This window comes from Carlito syrichta, unplaced genomic scaffold (assembly GCF_000164805.1).
Source record: "Carlito syrichta isolate Samal-C Ts95f unplaced genomic scaffold, Tarsius_syrichta-2.0.1 Scaffold308421, whole genome shotgun sequence".
Taxonomy (NCBI): domain Eukaryota; kingdom Metazoa; phylum Chordata; class Mammalia; order Primates; family Tarsiidae; genus Carlito; species Carlito syrichta.
Genome location: NW_007252517.1, coordinates 300,081 through 319,159, shown reverse-complemented (window position 1 = coordinate 319,159; position 19,079 = coordinate 300,081). Strand labels below are relative to the sequence as shown.

General features: G+C 34.2%; 1 long non-coding RNA gene across 1 annotated transcript in view; it reads left to right on the top strand.

Annotated features, from left to right (window-relative positions):
- The window catches only part of LOC110596321, a 98,054-nt gene extending 96,123 nt beyond the window's left edge, over positions 1 to 1,931 (top strand). Inside the window, exon 3 of the long non-coding RNA XR_002482389.1 lies at positions 1,455 to 1,931. This is a non-coding gene — a long non-coding RNA (uncharacterized LOC110596321). The remainder of the gene's footprint in view (positions 1 to 1,454) is intronic.
- The last annotated feature ends 17,148 nt before the right edge of the window (positions 1,932 to 19,079 follow it).

Here is a 19,079-nt window from a genome sequence, read left to right as displayed (position 1 = left end):
GGCTCTCTGAGTAGCATTTAAGACAAATGCTCAAATATTTTGTAGATTTACAAAAATAGAAAATATTAAATCTTGTGTGAAAAGAAATCAGAAGATGAAACAAAACATATGCCAAATATGCAGTAATCATTATCCTGCAAGTAATCCAAACATCTTAAAAATGCATCTGTACCATATCAGTTATCTGGCAATCGCTACTGCTTGTCTAGAGATACTTTTAAAATTATTTCTTCTGCGCATTTGTTTCTTATGGATTGTATCAGAAAATACAGAAGCTAGAGATTAGCTTAAGTGTTCATGGGTGCTTTGCTTTTAGTTTTGCAGACTATTATTTATTTATTTCTGTGGTCCATATATATGAAGTCATGAGTTTTATTTTCTGTTTTAAATATGTAGTGAATCTTAAAAACTATAATAGCTATTTTTTATTTTTATTAACATGTATTCTGTGTCAAAATAATTACTGTAGCAACGTGTGGAAAAATATTTAAGAAAGGTTCAAAAAAGGTTATCAGTCAAACATATCAATCAATAATAGAGTCATCAAATAGGCATTCATCTTGGGCATGGTCATCTTTTTGTCAAAGTTGTTCAAGTTTATTCTAACATATTTTTTACTGGTATTGTCGTTTATCAAATACTGTTTGTAAGAACATCTAGCCATTTTAACAGGAAAATCTTCAAGCCTCAACCGGATAGAGTCATGCAAGGAACCACAATGACCACAAGGTGGCAAAGTATACAAATCTACATCATTTAGATAGGTTCTCCTTGAAGAAAAAGTATCTTTAAGCATGGGGGATGGGAGGGGGAGGCTTTTTTTTTATTTTTTGTGATTGCCTGCTGGCTAGAGAATAGCAAAATTACACTAATTTCTCAAAATTTGGTAATTACTTCAAATTCCTGGTTCTTGAGATGAGTGTATGTATCATGTTACTATTCTAATTTATTATAAATTTTTCTGTTTTAGAGTAAAATTGAATTTCTAAAATCCCAAATGTATATTTTAAAGACAAAATTATTGGGTCCCTCTCTTACAGCATTTTAAATCCACTTGATATGTATACACGAGTCAGTCGGAAAATGAGAGTTAGTGCTACACAAATTCAGAACATCATGTGATTATATGATTAGTGTTAGTTATCACAAAATTACAGTTATTTATATTTCAAAATTTTTTAGTTTAGAATAGCTGGATTATGAGACTCTTCTTAATATTGTTCCCAAAGCTCTGTGGTCTTGTTTTCTTTTCCCCAGAATGTACTTTGAGTGATCAACCAGTTTTCAGCAATTTACCATATAATAATGACTATCAAATCTACATCCGAAGTCCTAACCTCCTGAGTCCTAGACCAGAAAATCTAAAATATCCATCTGGATGTGCCATCCATAATTTATGTATGTATTACATAAATGTATGTATTTAAAACTGAGCATATCTTCTTTCTCCCCAGATGCCTACTCCTTTCATCTGATTCCTCTTCTGGTAATATACAGGACTGTGCCATCCAAGGCTGAAACCTGGGCTGCTTAACATCGATTCTTTTGCTTCTCTGTACCTGTCATCATCTGGATCCTTCCCACTTCTTTGATCTTGGCCTACAATCCTTCATGCCCCTTTCCCCAAATTTCCCATATGTTCTCCTTCTTCTGTGCCTTTGCCCATGCTACTTTTTGTTGTCTGGCTACTACTCCTAGGGTAATGAAGTGACATGTTTTCTGGAAGCTGCTGGCATCAGGTACTAGAAAATTTATATTCCTGTATTTGTTCATTTCGATTCTAAAAATTATTATCAAAAAGTCGATCTAACATGTATAAATATTATTTATAATGAAAAAACCAGAAAAGTTAAACTCTAAGAGTGTTGTGCAGCTATGTAAATGGCATTTTCAAGTCATTTTATGGTTGAGGAAAAAATGTATTTTATATAATATTAAGTTAAAAAGTTAGAATAAAACTTAAATGTGCTTCTTCTCCCCTAAAAAAGAAAACTCAGTTCAGCCTTCACATCTAGACCTAACAATACATGATAGCACTTGGCACATTGTATTATAATTATCTTCATTTTTATTTAGTCTGTTTCTCACACTACAATTCCTCCTAAACATATAATTTATAAACCACTTTATCAGAATCATGTGTTGTATATGAATTTTATATATTCAAATTCCAAATTTATAAAATCTAGCCGACCTACAAAATTAAGTTTAGAAATTTTGCTCTACTTTTTTTCTAGCTTTATTAGGTGATCTAATAATGTCACTGAGTTAGCATAGCCCCTTCAGATTGTTGGGGTTAACTTAGTTACCCATATGAAATGGGTAGCGCATCAACTAACACATTATAGTTACTCTTTTTTTGTTGTTTGAGTTGAGAACTCTCACTCTGTCACCCAGACTGGAGTTGCAGCGGCATGATCATGGCTCATCATATTCCGGACCTCCAGGGCTCAGGTGATCCTACCACTTCAGCCTCCTGAATAGCCAGGACTATAGGTACACACGACTATGCCTTGTTCATTTTTTTGTTTGTTTGTTTTTGTAGAGACAAGATCTCACTATGTTACCTAGGCTGGTCTCGAACACCTGGGCTCAAGTGATCCTCCCACCTCAGGCTCCCAAAGTGTTGGGATTACAGGCATGAGCCACCTGGCCCAGCCAACAGTAACTCTCATCCCCCCCTGCTCGAACTCCTCTATATGCCATCGCACCCTCTCCATCCTTCACCTTGTTCTCCCTCTTTACTGCACTACCTACTGCCCCCTGTTATCTCCATTGTGACTGTGCTTCATTTCTAGAGTGATAGGTCTAAGTTCACATAGAGGGCCAAATGGTGAAGTAATGCAACAAAAGCAAGGTAGAAACTAGGGCACAAGATACACTTGTGTTTTGTCTCAGTAAGTGAATGTCACTGGGATGAGGAGAAGATATTCTACTAGCGGCCAAAGCCACTGAGATGAAGCATGAGTTCCACATTGACTCCTACCATCTTGAGACAACAGGAGAAGCCATGCCAGAATCATTGACAAAGTGCAGTCCCTGGTATCCATGAGGGAGTTGTTCAGAGATGGACTAAAGAGCAAGTTTGACTTTTGAGGACATATGGAAGACATCTGCAGAGATTCCATGAATGGTTTGAGGGGAACCTGGAGCCAAACCACCTAATTCATATTGTGGCTTTGTCCCTTTCTCACTAAAAGCTATTTAACTCTCTATTCCACAGTTTTCCCATCTATAAAATTGAGATGATAATGATAGAGCTGTCTTGAGTATTACAAAGTTAATGCATGTAAGGTGCTGACAGTGGCTGGCACATAGTGAGTGTTAAATAAAATCATGATTGTGTTATTGTTGACTGAAAGTTGGAACTGGAGTTCTCATGATTTTGCCTGAGGCTGTCAAACCATGGACACCCTGTGTTGATAATTGTTTCAGATATGCTATTTGATTAATTCCCCAACTGTTATAGTCTAAGGAAGATAATGAGACAAATTATTAGGCCAAGTTAAAGTCATTCACTTTTGGTCTAAATAGGACACTCCCTAGATAAATCGTTTATAATTTAATAGAGCAAATTTGTTACATTTCAGAACTAGACTGTTTAAACACAATGATCTCCTCAGAGAAAGGTCTTGAAAAGGTTAATCTCAAACTGAGTGATCTAGACAAAGCAAAATTTAATGTTCCAGCTTTTGTTCTTGAAATAGAAACTATGATACATTTTTTTCCAAATGAATATTAATGAATATAATTAAAGGCACATTATGATAGTCTACTGATTTATTCTGAGAGTGGCTGAGAATTATTCAGACCAAGACTTAACTTAGATATATAGGCATGAAAGACTTCATGTTTCTTGTGTGAATTATCTTCTGATATAAAAAATAATTTCAGTTAGATTATCTATCATTTAGAAATTACTGATATTCTGATAACACCTGAAATAGTGTAGGTTAAGATTTAAGAGGTTACTATCCTCTTATCCTCTCTTAATCTGATCAGATTGGGGTATTCCTCTAGTATATGAAATAATATTAAAAATATGTGTTGAAAAAACAATTCTCCAAGTGAATTCAAGTAATTTTCCTTCTTAACTATGAAATTTCTTATTTAATTTTAAAATGTATGCACTATATTTTATAATTAAAACAATTAATTTGTGATCATTAAAAAATGATTAACTTAAATTGATTTTACCTGTGATGAAAGTATTTGCTAACTGTATCAGCAATCGTACATAATACTATAAAGAATAACCTTAATGGAAAAAAGAAGATGCTTTCAATTTTATAGGGTGCTATTCTCATTTCACTATTGTAATTCATGTAATAGGTTGTTAGCATTGTTAAAATTATTCTATATGCCAAAATATAATAATAGTTTTATTTTTTTTACTATTTTCTACTTATTCTAATTTCACCAAATTGATAAAATTTTGCTAGAAAAATTTTTTTTCCAACTTAGTTTATTATCCATTTTCTAAGCAGTAGTAGGTTGATTTGTGTCTCTCATAAAAGATGTATCTATCCTAACGACTTGAATCAGTGAATATGACCTTACTTGGAAAAATGGTTTTTGCAGATCAATTAATTTAGGCTATCAGGATTAGGGTGGGCCTTGTATTCAGTGATACATTTCTTTATGAGAGATACTTAAAAAGAAAAGAGAACAAGGCCACGTAAAGATTGAAACAGAGATTGAAGTTATGTAGCCACAAACCAAGGAACTCCTGAGCTACTAGAAGCTGGAAGAAAAGCAGAATTCTCTGCTAGAGTCTTCAGATAGAGTCCAGTTTTTCCAAAATTTTGATTTCAGACTTCTGGCCTCCGAAATTATGAGAGAAGCAATCTCAATTGTTTTAAGCCACTAAATTTGTGGTAATTGGTTAAGGCAACCTAGCAAACTAACACATGACAAATCTCTAAAAATTCATTTAAATGTGGAGCAATATTTACATTCGTTTTATATGAATGATTTTTTATACTATCCAATTCTTTCTTCCTTAATGTTTCAGTTCTTAAAAGTTTTGAGCAAAATTGAGTTATAATTTGGATATAACTTTAACTATTGATCTTACAATTGACCAGCCTAGTTGACTCCAGCTGTTAAGTAGTAGAACATCCCCCCTTCATGGGTCTGTTGGTTCTGGAAATGAGAGGGTCTCTCGGGAGATTCCTAGCCCCATACCTGATCCCAATCCTCTCTCTCCTCCCACCACATCATTGGACATAGGTTGCCAAGAGACAAGAGAGCAATGAAGGGAGGCAAAGAGGGTAGAAGAAAAGGCAGAAAGAGAGAGGGAAGGGAAGGGAAGGGAAGGGAAGACTAAGTTCCTCTGCCTGAGAAAAGTCCACAGGAATGGTGATGTGGACAACTAGTTGAAAACAGAAATAAGAAGGTTATGGAAGCAAGTTTGACCTAAAGAGAAATTATCTTAATTGAACAGGCTAAAGAATTTTTCAAGAGAACAAGGTGTCCAATATTTCATCTCATTTTATCTGCTGTGACATAACTCCATGACATTATCCCTGAACAAATAATAACAGTCAACATTTAGGGCAGCTTACATGCACAATATTTCTTTATCCTCTTAACAGTTCAATGAGGAACTATTATGAATCTCAATCTTCAGGAAAGGTTTAAAAAATTCAGATGCCTTGTGGAAGGAATAATTTGGTCAATGAAGGGTTACCTTCCACATTAGGGTAAATGTAGGCATAGAGAAAACACAAGAAAGATCAAAAATATTTTTTGCAAGCAGGAAGAGATGTTACACTGGAGGAAATATCAGATTATCCTAAAAATCCTCAGGAAATCCTGGATGAAACATTGTGTTTCCTACCTTATAAATAACATACATTTAGTTTTTTCAGGAGAGAGAGGTTCAAGTAGACTTGAATATATTTAGGCCAATGATATCTGAAGCCTCTAAACCAACATCAATGAATTAGAATATGAATGACTTGTTTTTCTTTTCTTTTTCTGCATTTTGTCATTATTAGTATTTTGGCTATAACAGATTGAGACATTTATAAACCTTATTTTGTTCATATTCTGTAAATATTTTTCTTTTTTACAGTTCTGAGATTTGAATCAATTATATATTTTATGAAGTCTTGAACAAACTTAGATAGGGGTTTCTTACGATTAAATGTTGTTATAAAGCTTTATTGCCAAGAACACAAAATCCACATTAAAGAAAGTTCTTTTCTTTAAGAACACGTTTTATGTTTGTTATACATTATTTTACATTAAGATCTAATTCTGAATACTTAACGGACCCTCCAGAGAAGTGAGTTGTCATTTTAACCAGACATCAATGGTTATATAATATGTGGGTGAAAGACTACTTCAGTAGGTTTTAGTTGAGCTTATTAAATTAAAGGAATAAGAAATAAGAGTTGTTTGTTATGTCTGCTTTGAGTAACAAGGAAAGAGCCTCCCAGTCCTTCTCTTTTGTCTCCATTTTCTTTTATCTTGTGAGAGTTGAGGGTACAGTGCTATGGTGCTCCAACACCCTGAGAAACCCGTAGAAGAAAAATAGCCTTCATAGGTTCTTAGTTGGAAAGGACCCCTGTTACAAAAGACAAGGGAAAAACAAACAGAAGCATTTATCTCATAGATACATGGGAGACACAAGAGAATGAATAATTCAGTAAATTTTTAGAGAAGTGACAAGACAAAAGGAGAAGGACTTTGAGTTTACAGGTGCTGTTACTTGGGAGGGAAATAAGCGGCAGATAAAAGCTAGTGTGCAAAGTTTATTAATGTAGATATCTCTAGTGCCATCTCTAGGCCCATAAAAGTTCAAAATTATCTTCAGTGGCTAACCTCTGTGCTCCCTGGTAGAAGAGAAGACAGGATGCCTTTGCATGTGTAAATCTATGGCCCGATTCGAGGCAAGCTGAGGGAGATCAGAGAGCCTTCCTGCACCTGCTGCTTCTTAATTGTCTTCAGTTCAACAGTCCTTCATATTTTGTGACGATATATTCTGGTTTTCCAAAAAGCCCAGGCAAGGATTTTGCTGGGCCTCAGGGGCCTCCCCCTGTTCCAGCAGCTCTCGGGGTCTTCATATGCAAGTGTAAGAACTTACCCTCCAAGCCTAAAATTTGAAGAAGAAATGATAAGTATAAACATCAGCTTAGAGGAAGATTCAAAATCAGCTCTTGTAATCTTTCCCTGGATCTTTGTCTCTTAACAAACACAACCTTACTTGAAATTCAAGGCACACTTTTTAGAAATGTTAAGAATCATTGAAGAAAAAAAAAACGTTAGGAATCCTGTGTTGTAATTAATTTTGCCATTGAATCTTAAAATTAGAGGGCAGTCACTGTGCTTTAGTGTAGTGTGTATCAAATTGTTTGTGATGAGGAACACTTTTGATTTATTTTTTAAATTGTTAATCCATTGCATAGTTGCACTATTGGAAAATATAGTAAAAAATAAATTGGCATAGGAATTAAATAAAAAGGACAATGAAATATACATTGTTTTTTATTATATTTAACATTAAACCACTTTATAAAGTTGTTTTTAAAATTTCTAAACACTTGCTTTAATTTTTGTACTTACTTTGTTATTTTGTGGTGTCCCACAAAATAACAGTTCTACTTCACAAATTTTACTTTGTATAACACTACTTTAGTGCCTTGATTGGAATGCTAATTTTATGAATAAGTAAAAGCTACTGATTGTTTTAATTAAGAAACTTTTTTTTTCCCAGCAGGGAATTATTCTTACAGAAACCCCCCATCCTCCATATGCCCTTGTACTAATATTAAAGGTTACAAATCTGGGGGAGTGGAAGGTAGGAGGAGAACTGTGAATAAATCCAGCTGATACATACACGTTTTTAAAGGATCAGTGAAACTTTAAAATTGTTTTGATTCCCAAAGTATTTCCTTGGCGCATCTCAGGAGTAGTAATATCACCTCTTTGCCAATTAATCCTTATTCTTCTGTATACTTAGGATAAATTAAGTTAAGTTTGTAGTAATAGCAATTAAGTTCAGAGTTTTCCCAAAAATGTACAACATTATGATAAAAATAAAACCAAGCAATAAAAAATAAAATTAAAGAACTTAGCACATGTGTAGTGATTAAAAGTTTGGACTCTAGAAGCAGACTATTGAATTCAAATTCTGACCACCAACTATTAGTTATGTGACCTTGGGTAATTTACTTAATATCTTTGTACCAAAGTTACAAAGATATTAAGTATCTTTACCTTAAAGCAGAAACATATAGAATATCTACCATATAACCCTCATAGAATTATGACAAAGATTAATAAAATGCTTGATTTTTTGGCACCTTAGTTACGTAAATCTTACTTATTATTATGGTTTGAACTTTCAAGATTGGTTTGATTACTAGGACTCAAAAAAATCTAAATCCTGGTTTCCGGTTCCAGTCAAGATGGAGTAGACACATTTCACCCTGTCCTCTCCAAATGCAACTTAAAGTCCTAGACATAAGGCATAGGTCAGTTATCTGAAGACACTGAAAAGTAAACGCTAGCAGGTGCATTGGGGAAAAACAAAACAAAACAAAAAAATGGCACTTGAATTACCACCAAATTAGCAACGAATTTCCCATTTTTAATTATCTGGCACCTTCTGGCAATAACTCAAAGACAGCTTAAAATCTGGGACTGTGCATAGGAAGTAAATAGAAAAAGTTCCAAAAAAAAAAAATACTCTCTATTTTTTGACTAAGGAACAAGAAAGAGGTCCACTAGGGTCAAGGAAGAGGGAAAATCTTGTGCTGTTTCTTCCTTTCCTGTTGTTTCTAACTTCAGCTCCCAAGGCAACCCTGAAGCATCAGTGACAGCAATGGCAGTGACAAGCAGTCACTTACAACTCCAAATGAGAGAATCCTTCTCTTTGACCAGAGGAAATAAGGTTCTAAGAGTATAGAAGATGCCCCATTGTTTCTTTTTAAATATTTGTCCTCCTGCTACTTGGCCCTTGAAGATGTGCATAGTTATACTAATTATGCAGCAGAGGAGGGCATCTGAAGCCCTGGTTTTCCTGCCAGAGAAAAATAAAAGAGAGTTTCTGAGAAACAGAAGACTTCAATGAGATCACAGAGAGGAGGAAGCTCAGAAAATAATTCCAGAAAGTTGCATATAAACTTCAGCTCAGTCACAAGTTGCCAGGCTTAAATCCAAGTCTAATCAGCATATCAAAGCTTGAGAACTATATCATGAGGTAGACCACTTTCTTGGTCCTGGATTGCCACTGGGTGATACACAAAATGATCCAAACAGCACTGCAAAAACCTTTAAAACCTGAACTGATTTTGTAAGTACAGCCTACAGAAAGCAAGTAGAAATTAGCAACCTGAATTTAACAGGATCAAAAGCAATACTGCTAAAATCAAGAGAAAATAAAGCAATCAATAGTCTCCATGACATTTAAACAAGACAAAAAACACAGTATTTGAAATAGTCATGATAAAATCCAAAAAAATATTCAACAAACAAATAAGAAAGTACCAGCATCACACAAGAAAAACAGTTGAACGGACACCTCACAGAAGGAGATATACTGATGAAAAATTGACACATGAAAGATACTCAGCATCATTAGCCATTATGGATATAAAAGTGAAAACATAACACTACACTAGTTAAAATATTTTTTAAGTGACAATACCAAATTCAGTTGAGAATATGGGGAGACTGGAACTTTCATACATCACTGATAGGGATTTAAAATGGTACTGATTTTCTGGAAAACAGTTTGCCAGTTTCTTGTAAAGTTAACCTATACTTACCATATAATAACTCAGAAATCTCACTCATGGGATGTAACTTAGAGAAATGAAACATTTTCACAAAAAAATTTGTCCACAAGTATGTATAGTAGCTCTATTAATACTCAATCCAAACAGGAAATAATCTAAATGTCCTATTATAGGTTAGTGGATAAACAAACTGAATACATCCATACAATGGACTACATCTCAGCAATAAAAAACAATGTATTATTCATTTACACACAACAGCATGGATGAATCTCAAAAATATTAAGCTGAGAGAAACAAATTTCAAGAGGTTACATACTCAGTGATTTCATTTATATGAAATTCTGAAAAAGGCAAAATAGTAGGGATGGAAAGCTGGTCAATGTTTGCCAGAGATAAATGTGGGAGATAGTTTGACAACAAAGAAGTGATACAAAAATTTTTGGAGCATTAGAACTGTTCTATATCCTGAATGTGGTGATAGTTATACATGTGTAATCTACATGTGTTAGCACTTATAGAAATGTACAACAAAAGTGGTCAGTTTTACCATATGCAAATTTTAAAATTATAACAAATAAATATGAATACATCATTTGTTCATAAGTCAATGTGCAACATTGGAAATACAAAGACACAGTATTTGAAATAGTCATGATAAAATCCAAAAAAATATTCAACAAACAGAAATAAGAAAGTACCAGCATCACACAAGAAAAACAGTTGAATGGACACTTCACAGAAGGAGATATACTATAGCCATTTAATGTATCAATTTCCCTCAGAGAGCTAAGAAATTATTTTTTATTGCAGTACTCATAGGATTAATGAGATAATGTTTGTGCAATGTTTTGAGCTCCTTAAAAGGTAGTTGCTATCCAAATATAAAGTGTTGTTATCATTACTCAGGCACTAATGTTTTTCTTTTGCTTATATGATGAAGTTTATGATCATCTTCATTTTTCACATTATTTTTAATGAGTTATAACAATAAAATGTGGTAGCCAAGATATAAAGTGAAACACATGTGTTAATGAGGCTAAAACTTTGTAATTAGTATTTGAAATCTCAGTCTGTCTAAAGATAATTGGCACAAATGACTATTTCTCTATGTACACAAGCTACAATTTTATGAAGTCCAAGTGTGGTTTACTCTGCATAGTTTTGCCTGCAGATACTGCTTCAAGTTGTTATCCCCTCTGAGATGTCTTCAGCATATCTCAGTGTCTGAGTCTCCACTCAGAATCAAGTATAAAGAAGAAATTCATGTCTGATAATAAAAGAGCACATTGTCTTACAAAGAAAGTAAGACAATTGTAATTAGTTTAATTTGGACTCTGCTTATGTTACTTTTTTAAAAAGTCATTGAATCTATTTATGAACATAACCATGACTTAAAGGCAATATTTAAATTCTTGGATCCCAAACAAAAATTTTACAGTCTTTTCGTTAAATACAAAATAAATAATTCCACAATTCCCCATATTAAAAAAATCTGCAATACTTATTTGGTACAAAGAGTGAATGCTTCTTCCTTGTTTTTTGGGCCATTGATAATCTAGCTCTACATCCCATGGACAATATTATTTCCTGAGTCTACCTCTATATTTACCTTCTATTTCGTAGGATCTTTTTCTCCATCCATATCAGGTTCATTCTTCCTCTGTGTCTTCATTCAAGAGGTTGATTCTGCTCTTCTCCCTTAATCTAGAAAAGCAAAAGTTTCTGCAAAAAATCTAGTTTGTAAGAAATTTTACATAAGACCTACATATACAGGTCATATTCAGGCATTTGCCTCTAACACTTCTTGTCTCTGTAGTAACCAGTAGAATCCAGTCGTCAATCAGTGGTATATAGTTATCTGCCTTCAACATTGGAAGCAACATTATGAGAATAAAATAAAAATAATCCATTTGAATCTCCTTGACAACTGAGATCACTCTGTGTTCAAAATTCAGGTGACATTCTCAGAGCAAGCAAGCTTCAATGTCTCAAAAAGAAAAGATTCCAAGATTTTAAGATATTTTTAAAAAAAAGGATAGAACATAAAGATTCTGGCATTCCCATTCCCAGAAGAAAAAAATCTTTATTCAATATCTTACCATTTCACTTAAGTTACAGAAAGAAATTTGCCAAAGAATGTTTACACTTTTCATCAGAGAGTACTAGCTGGTAGCCCAGATTTATTTAAATAAATCATCTATTCTCAAAAGTTCCTAGGCAGAGTCCATGACACAAAAGAGATCCACAAAGGATATGACTGTTTCTTTTTCAAAATATCATTCATCATAGAGAGTTAAAAAACAAAAAGAGAGTTGACAATATGATCCAGCAATCCTACTTCTAGGTACATATACAACTGAATTGAAATTGGTTTGTTGAAATTTCTGCACTGCCATGTTCATTTCAGCATTCTTCACAAGAGCTAAGATATGGAAACAACATCATGTGTCCTTCAACAGATGAATGAATAAACAAAATGTGGAATATATGAATAATATACAAAAAGAATGGACTTGGAGGTAATTATGCTAAGGTCAATAAGATGGAAAGACCAATACTACATTTCTCCCTTATATGTGAAATCTAGAAAAGTCAGTTTCATATAAACAGAGTGGAAAGGTGATTACTAGAACCTGAGGAGGAAGATTGAGGGATTTAGAAGGTGGAGATAATGGAAGTTTACAACATTTTAGTCAGACGGAAGGAACAGGTTTTAGTGATCTATTGCATTGTCTGTTGACTACAGTTAATACTAATTTATCATATACTTCAAAAATTGATAAAAATAATAGATTTTAATTTTCTTACCACCCAAATAATAACTTGATCAGATGATAGACATGTTAATTAGCTTGATTTAATCTTTTTACAATGTGCACATATATAAAAATATCACGTTATTGTGCCCCATAAGTATACGTGACTACTATTTAACAATTTAAAAATAAATTTCTTTTTAAAAAGAGAGTTGTTGAAAAGTATGTATCACTGATACCTTATTGACATCCAAATTTAACCATGGCTTTCACAAAAATCTTTGAATTAGACAATATCTTAGGGGTCATCTTGTTTCTATTTTTTTCTTGATATTTCATAAAAATAAGAAATGAACTTCAAAGAGGTGAAAATTATTTCTGAGTCCTGACATTCATATCTGTGATTCAGAAATCCATGGGGTATCTGGATTTTTATTGACATAGTACTTTATTAATTTTTAGACACCACAGCTTTTTTTAACACTAAGACATTTAAATTTAACTTGTATGTATAACTGTGAGCAAAGTCTTTGCAGATTTCAGAACATGTGAGTAGAATGAGGAAAGCAATCTGGGGGAAGATAGATAAGGCAGTGGAATGTGGAGTACATCATAGGGAGAAGAGCCTGAAGGGAGGATTCCACTTAGAAGTTAACAGTACAGCTGACTTGTGGTTAAACTAACAAAAGTGATTTTTGATTTGTTGAATTTCAAGTCATGATGAGACATTTAGATAAAAAATATTCTATAAATTCATGAAGAGATGTAACTAGATTGTCGAATATTTGGGATGGCTAATATGGATTTGGGAATGCTAGTGAAAGTAATAGCTGAGTTTATGGAAATAAATCATATCAGAAGGAGAAAATGTTGAGAAAGAAAATAAGAAAACCTGGGAAATGCGTACAGATATATGGGTAAAGAGCAGATTAATATTCCTGGTAACATATGCCAGGAATTTAGCTAAGAGATTTCAATATTTATCTACTTAGATATCTCAATGGCATTCTAAAATATGTGTCATTGCCTTTCTGCTCCTGAGTAGACTAAAGATCAGAGACTTTAGAGTAGCTTCTCTAAGTTCACACAAGTCTTGGAGTTGGGATTTGAACCTGTGCCTGTGAATCTTTAAAGGTAATGCCATTTTTAGAATAGGACATCAGAGAAGGAAACCCATAGGAAATGTGAGAAGTAACCACATTGGTCTTCTCATCTACTATATTCCAGTACAAAAGAAGCAGTCAAAAATATTTGTTGAATGACCAAATAATAAATATTGAAGATTTTATTGATGCCCTGGGCCAAATATGCACTAACAGTTTTATATGGGTTATTCCACTTAGTCTCTTAAACACCCCTAAAGAGATATGAGAGATTACAGTGCTTTCATGGTCTTCCAGAATTCAAGCCAAGTTGTGTCTATCTGCACATTTGAGTTTTCAACCTCTATACTACATTGAGAAAATCAATCAATATTAAATTAGAGGTCACTAATGACTCTATGAGAAGAAATTTATTGTTGATAAAAATGAGGATTTTATTTTATGAGAAAGCAAAGGGGGAAATGTGAAAAATTTGGTAGAAAAAGAAAAGATAGATGTTCACTTGAGGGATAGGCAAATCTGAGTGGATTTGTGTATATTCTTTGTTGTGTTTTGTTGAAGGTGGAGACTGAGTTTATCTTACATCCAAGGGTAATTTGTTGGAAGATACCAAATAGAACAAGGATAATTGGAGGCTATGGTGATGGGGTCTGTCTCAATGGAGGTAAGAAAGTAAGAAAAGTCTCAATGGAGGAAAAGAGATAGAAAGGTTATGCAAATAAAAAAAACAAAACAGTTAATTTGCTGAACCTGCAAGAAAAGTTTAGAGTGAGGTAAAAGAGAACAACTCAAACCAGGACAAAGGAAAAAAAATCAGCTCAAAATGCTGAGGAAATCATGAAGAATAGTTATTCCGGGTGCCAAATTTTTGTAGATGGAAAAACAATTTGGCAGATTCTCCTCAAGCAGCATACTGAAGCCACACCCACACCTACTCATATCTTGTTAAGGAGATAGGGAATGATTTTACACACCTGGGTACAAGGACTCATATAGTTCAGATACTCATAGCCTAAAAGGGGAAAAATTGATTGAATGCTAGTTTTAAATTAGATGTTCCATTCTCGTGAGAATTAAAATTTAACCACCTGACAGTTTAGTAGCTCATCATGAGAAATCTGAAGATATGAAAAAAGTTCAAATATTCTGAATATTTTAACTGTTTTTAAAATTTATAATAAATTATATGCATTTTATTTAAATGTTCTATAGATATTCTTAAATGTTAGTATTGTCATCTCTAAAAACTTTAGAATAGCAGCATGAAGCTCAGCAAAGTGGGATGATATAACTGGCAAAATTGTCCAAAACAACCATTTTAGGACTTTGGAAACTGTTCAAGGGTTTATGTAGAATTATCAGGCATTTATTCAAGAAAAAGCTACTAATAAATTCAGTAAAAAACAATGAGAGATGTGACCTTTTAGCTTGCTCCAGTCCTTTTTTTTTTTTGAGTCGGAGTCTCACTCTGTCACCCAGGCCGGGAGCGGCCACCGCAGCCTCGACCTGCTGGGCTCCGGCAGTCCTTCCACCTCAGCCTTCCGAGTAGCTGGAATTACAGGCATGCGCTACCACGCCCGGCTGATTTTTTGATTTATTGTAGAGATGAGGTCTCACCTGCCCAGGCGGGTCTGGAACCTGCAGGCTCAGGCAATCCACTCACCTCAGCCTCCCAAAGGCGCAGGATTACAGGCTGAGCCACCGAGCCCCGCAGTCCTCTTCTATCCTCTATCCCCTGGAAAGATAGTTCTACTGGGTGAAGCAGGCTGGGAAAAACCAGGCTCTTGTGAGCTGACGATAGCAATGTCATTAGCAAACAATCATAGAAGGCCAAAATTGAAGCTCTCCTGACTTTGCAATGAAAAGACTAGTAGAACAATCAAAAATTTAATAGAGAGATATAAAAAAAGTTTCCATATGTGCCTGGTGCCTGAAAGGCTACTTGTATGGACAAGGTTGCATACTACTTAGAAAAGACTGAAGAAGGTCTTAGGTATCTGCTTTTCCTTGGCAGAATGTAAGGCCTGGCATACACAGAAAGCAAAAAGGAGCTGGGAGAAATTTCTTAACTGTTTGGACACAACCCACACTCAGATACATCAGTGGAGAGTAGAAGCTTTATTAGCTCAAGGTACTTAAACACAATGTCTGAACCATCATTCTCTGACCACTAAGATATGTTGTCCTTAGAGGTAACCTCTAGGCAACTAGACTTAAAAATAACAACAACAACAACTGAGTGGAGACATGAGCAACTGCATAGGAAAGGCAATTAATCTTGGAAAGTTACTAAACAAACAAGTAGCAACAATAACAACTATTGGGAGGCAGGTTCACAGTACAGAGTTAAATACAGAGTTTCAACAAAAAAATTATAAGACATGAAAAGAAACAGCCAAGTGTGATGCCTACAAAGGGAAAAAAGATCATTCAATGGAAATTGTCTCTGATGAGGTGGAAAGAGAGGGAGATGGCCTAAATACTGGACAACTAAGTCCGAGACTTCAAAACAGCTGTTATAAATATATCCAAAGAACTCAGGGAAATCTCATTTAAAGAATTAAAGAAAAGTATAATAATAGTAACTAACTCAATAGAAAATAATTTTATAAAGTAAACATAATAAAAAATTTTAAAATATCACCAGAAGAGCTCAATAGTAAATTTAATTTGGCATAAGAACCAATGAGCCTGAAGATAGATCATAGATATATAGATCATCCAATCTGAATAGTAGGAAAAAAATGAAGAAAAATGAGAGCCTCAGAAACCTCTGGCATTCACCAAAGAATACTAACTAATATGTAATAGGAGTCCCAGATAGGACATAAAAGGACAGAAAAGTAGTTGTAGAAGCAATGGCCTATATTTTTCTAAATTAGTTAGAAAATATTTATTTACACATTCAAGAATCTCAACAGGTCAGGCATGGTGGCACATGGCTGTAGTCCCAGGTATTCAGGAGACTGAGAGAGGAAGATTGCTTAAACCGAGGAGTTTGAGGTTGTGGTGTACTGTGATCATGTCCCTGCACTCTAGCTTGGGTGACAGAGTCAGACTATGATACAAACAAAAAACTCAACACACTAAGTAAGCTAATCATAGTCAAACTGTTGCAAGACAAAGAAAATATTGAAAGCAGTGAGAAAAAATATACGTACAAGGAAAACACAGTAAGATTAAAGACAATCTCTCATCAGAGACAATAGAGGCTAAAAGGCAGTAGGATGAAATATTCAAAATACTGAAAGAAAAAAAGCCTGTTGACCAAGAATTTTATATCTAGAAATACTTTACTTCGAAAACAAAGGTGAAATAAAGATATTCAAAGATATCCCAGATATACAAAGACTGACAAAATGTGTTGCTAGTAGATCTGCCTTAAAGGAATACTAAAATAGATATATATATCTCATTTAGCAGAAAAGAAATTACACTAGATTAGTACCTTAAATTCACATGGATAAATAAAGAACATTGGAAAAAAGTAGGTAAATATAAAATACAATATCTTTTTTCTCCATTCTTTTCTCAACTGATGTAAAGTATCATTGCATAAAATAATTATTACAAAACAGTTTACAGCGTATAAGGCTGTAATATAGTATATGACAATAACATCACCAAGAAGAGTGAAGAAAATGAAATTATATTGGGACAACGCTAGTTTATTTCACTGAAATTAAGTTAGTTTGTATTTGAAGTAGATAGTAACAAGCAAAGGTGCATATTATAATCCCTAGAGCAACTGTTAAGAAATAACTAAAACAAGTAGTAAAAACCCAACAAAGGAATTAAAATGTCACATTCCACATATGTATCTAGCACTAAAGAGGCAGGTAAAGAGGAACAGAGGAACAAAAAGACAGGAGACTTTGGGCAAACAAGCGGTAGAAGAATGAGTAGGAGTGAAGACAGCAAAGGGAGTAGGGTGGAGAGAACAATGCTTCAGGCAACATAATGAGCTTAGAGATGACACAGCTTGCTTCCTTTTGGCAACTAAAGGTAGCAGCAGGCCCTTCTCCAAGAGCCTTAGTGTGTCTTCAGATAAACTAGTATTTGTTTAAAACAGGTCTAAACAACAAGTATGCAGCATGCAATTACTTCACAGAGATAGTCAAACCTTATATTGACTGGCTAGTGGATGAAGAGGGAAGGGGACAGATGACTTTCCTATTTTCATTGCTGTACGTATACATATTCAATAAAATGACTGACTATGCAATTCTCAAAATAGTGCTCATCATCATGGATATTCACTAAGCTCAAAAATTATTTTTTTCTTAGAGATAATGGACATATCAAAAGCATCACTGATCCAAATATTTCTCTCAGCACTGTCCTTTTTCTCAGGCCAAAAGCAAGAACACTGGTAGTTTGCTCTGATGGTTCAGGATACATGGAGACCAGCAATTTTTATGGCATCTTGGGAGAGTTGATAATGTCATTATTTTAAGAAATATTGCCTTTGTGACAATGATAGAGGACATATTCTTCCTAAAATAGGTGTCTGCCATTTTGTTTGTCAGAATGATAGAAGATACCTGTTCTGTATAAAAAATGTTAACCTGCCTTTCTATTAAACATAAACTGCTGACCTGCCCATGTCATTTAATATTATATTACACCACCTATTCGAAGTCTGGACAAATTTACTGATGTTATTTAGCATAAAAAGTGGGTACTGATTGACTGAAACTGGAGTATTTGAAGCATCACTAATATTCTAGGTGGAAGGAAGTGACCCACTTTTTTTCTGGACATTGGCAATTTATTTTTCTCTCCTATGCTCTATGACACTACAGAACAGGTAGCGTCAATATCATTGCCACACAAAGATCCTTTTGACCTGGCTGCTCTGAATGCAACAGGAGAGTCCTGCCCACTCCCTACAAACTGCTGAAATAGTTGGTAAGGGTGCCCCTAAAAGACTGACACCATTCTCTCTGTAACATTTTCCACTGTCTACTTCATCCTTGAAATTATTTCTTCTCTTGGTTTTCGGTAATACTTCTGTTTGATTCTATCTCTAGACATTTCAAATTTTTCTCTTATTCTGACTGATCCTTCTATATTGATAGTTCTCAGGTTTGTGTCCTCAGATCACTTTCCTTTCCATTATACTTATTTCTCCCCAGGATCAGAGTCATTCTCATCAACATATTGTAGACTTTCAGATTTCTGCCTTCAACTCAAGAATTCTTCCCTGAATTTCAGACTTGTATTTAACTACTTGTAGGACATCTCAAACTGGGATAACTTATAGGAACCAAGATAGAAACTATCTTGAAATGTGAAGTCACCCTTCTGAAATCTTCAACTTCTTCTGATTAATAGTTCCCTCAAGCTATCCAAACCAAAACCCAAGATCATTCTGAACTTTTATATTTCATATTTTATCAGTAACAAAGCTCCACTGATTCCAATTACTTACATGTTTTACGTGTACCTCTTCATCCACCTTCCTA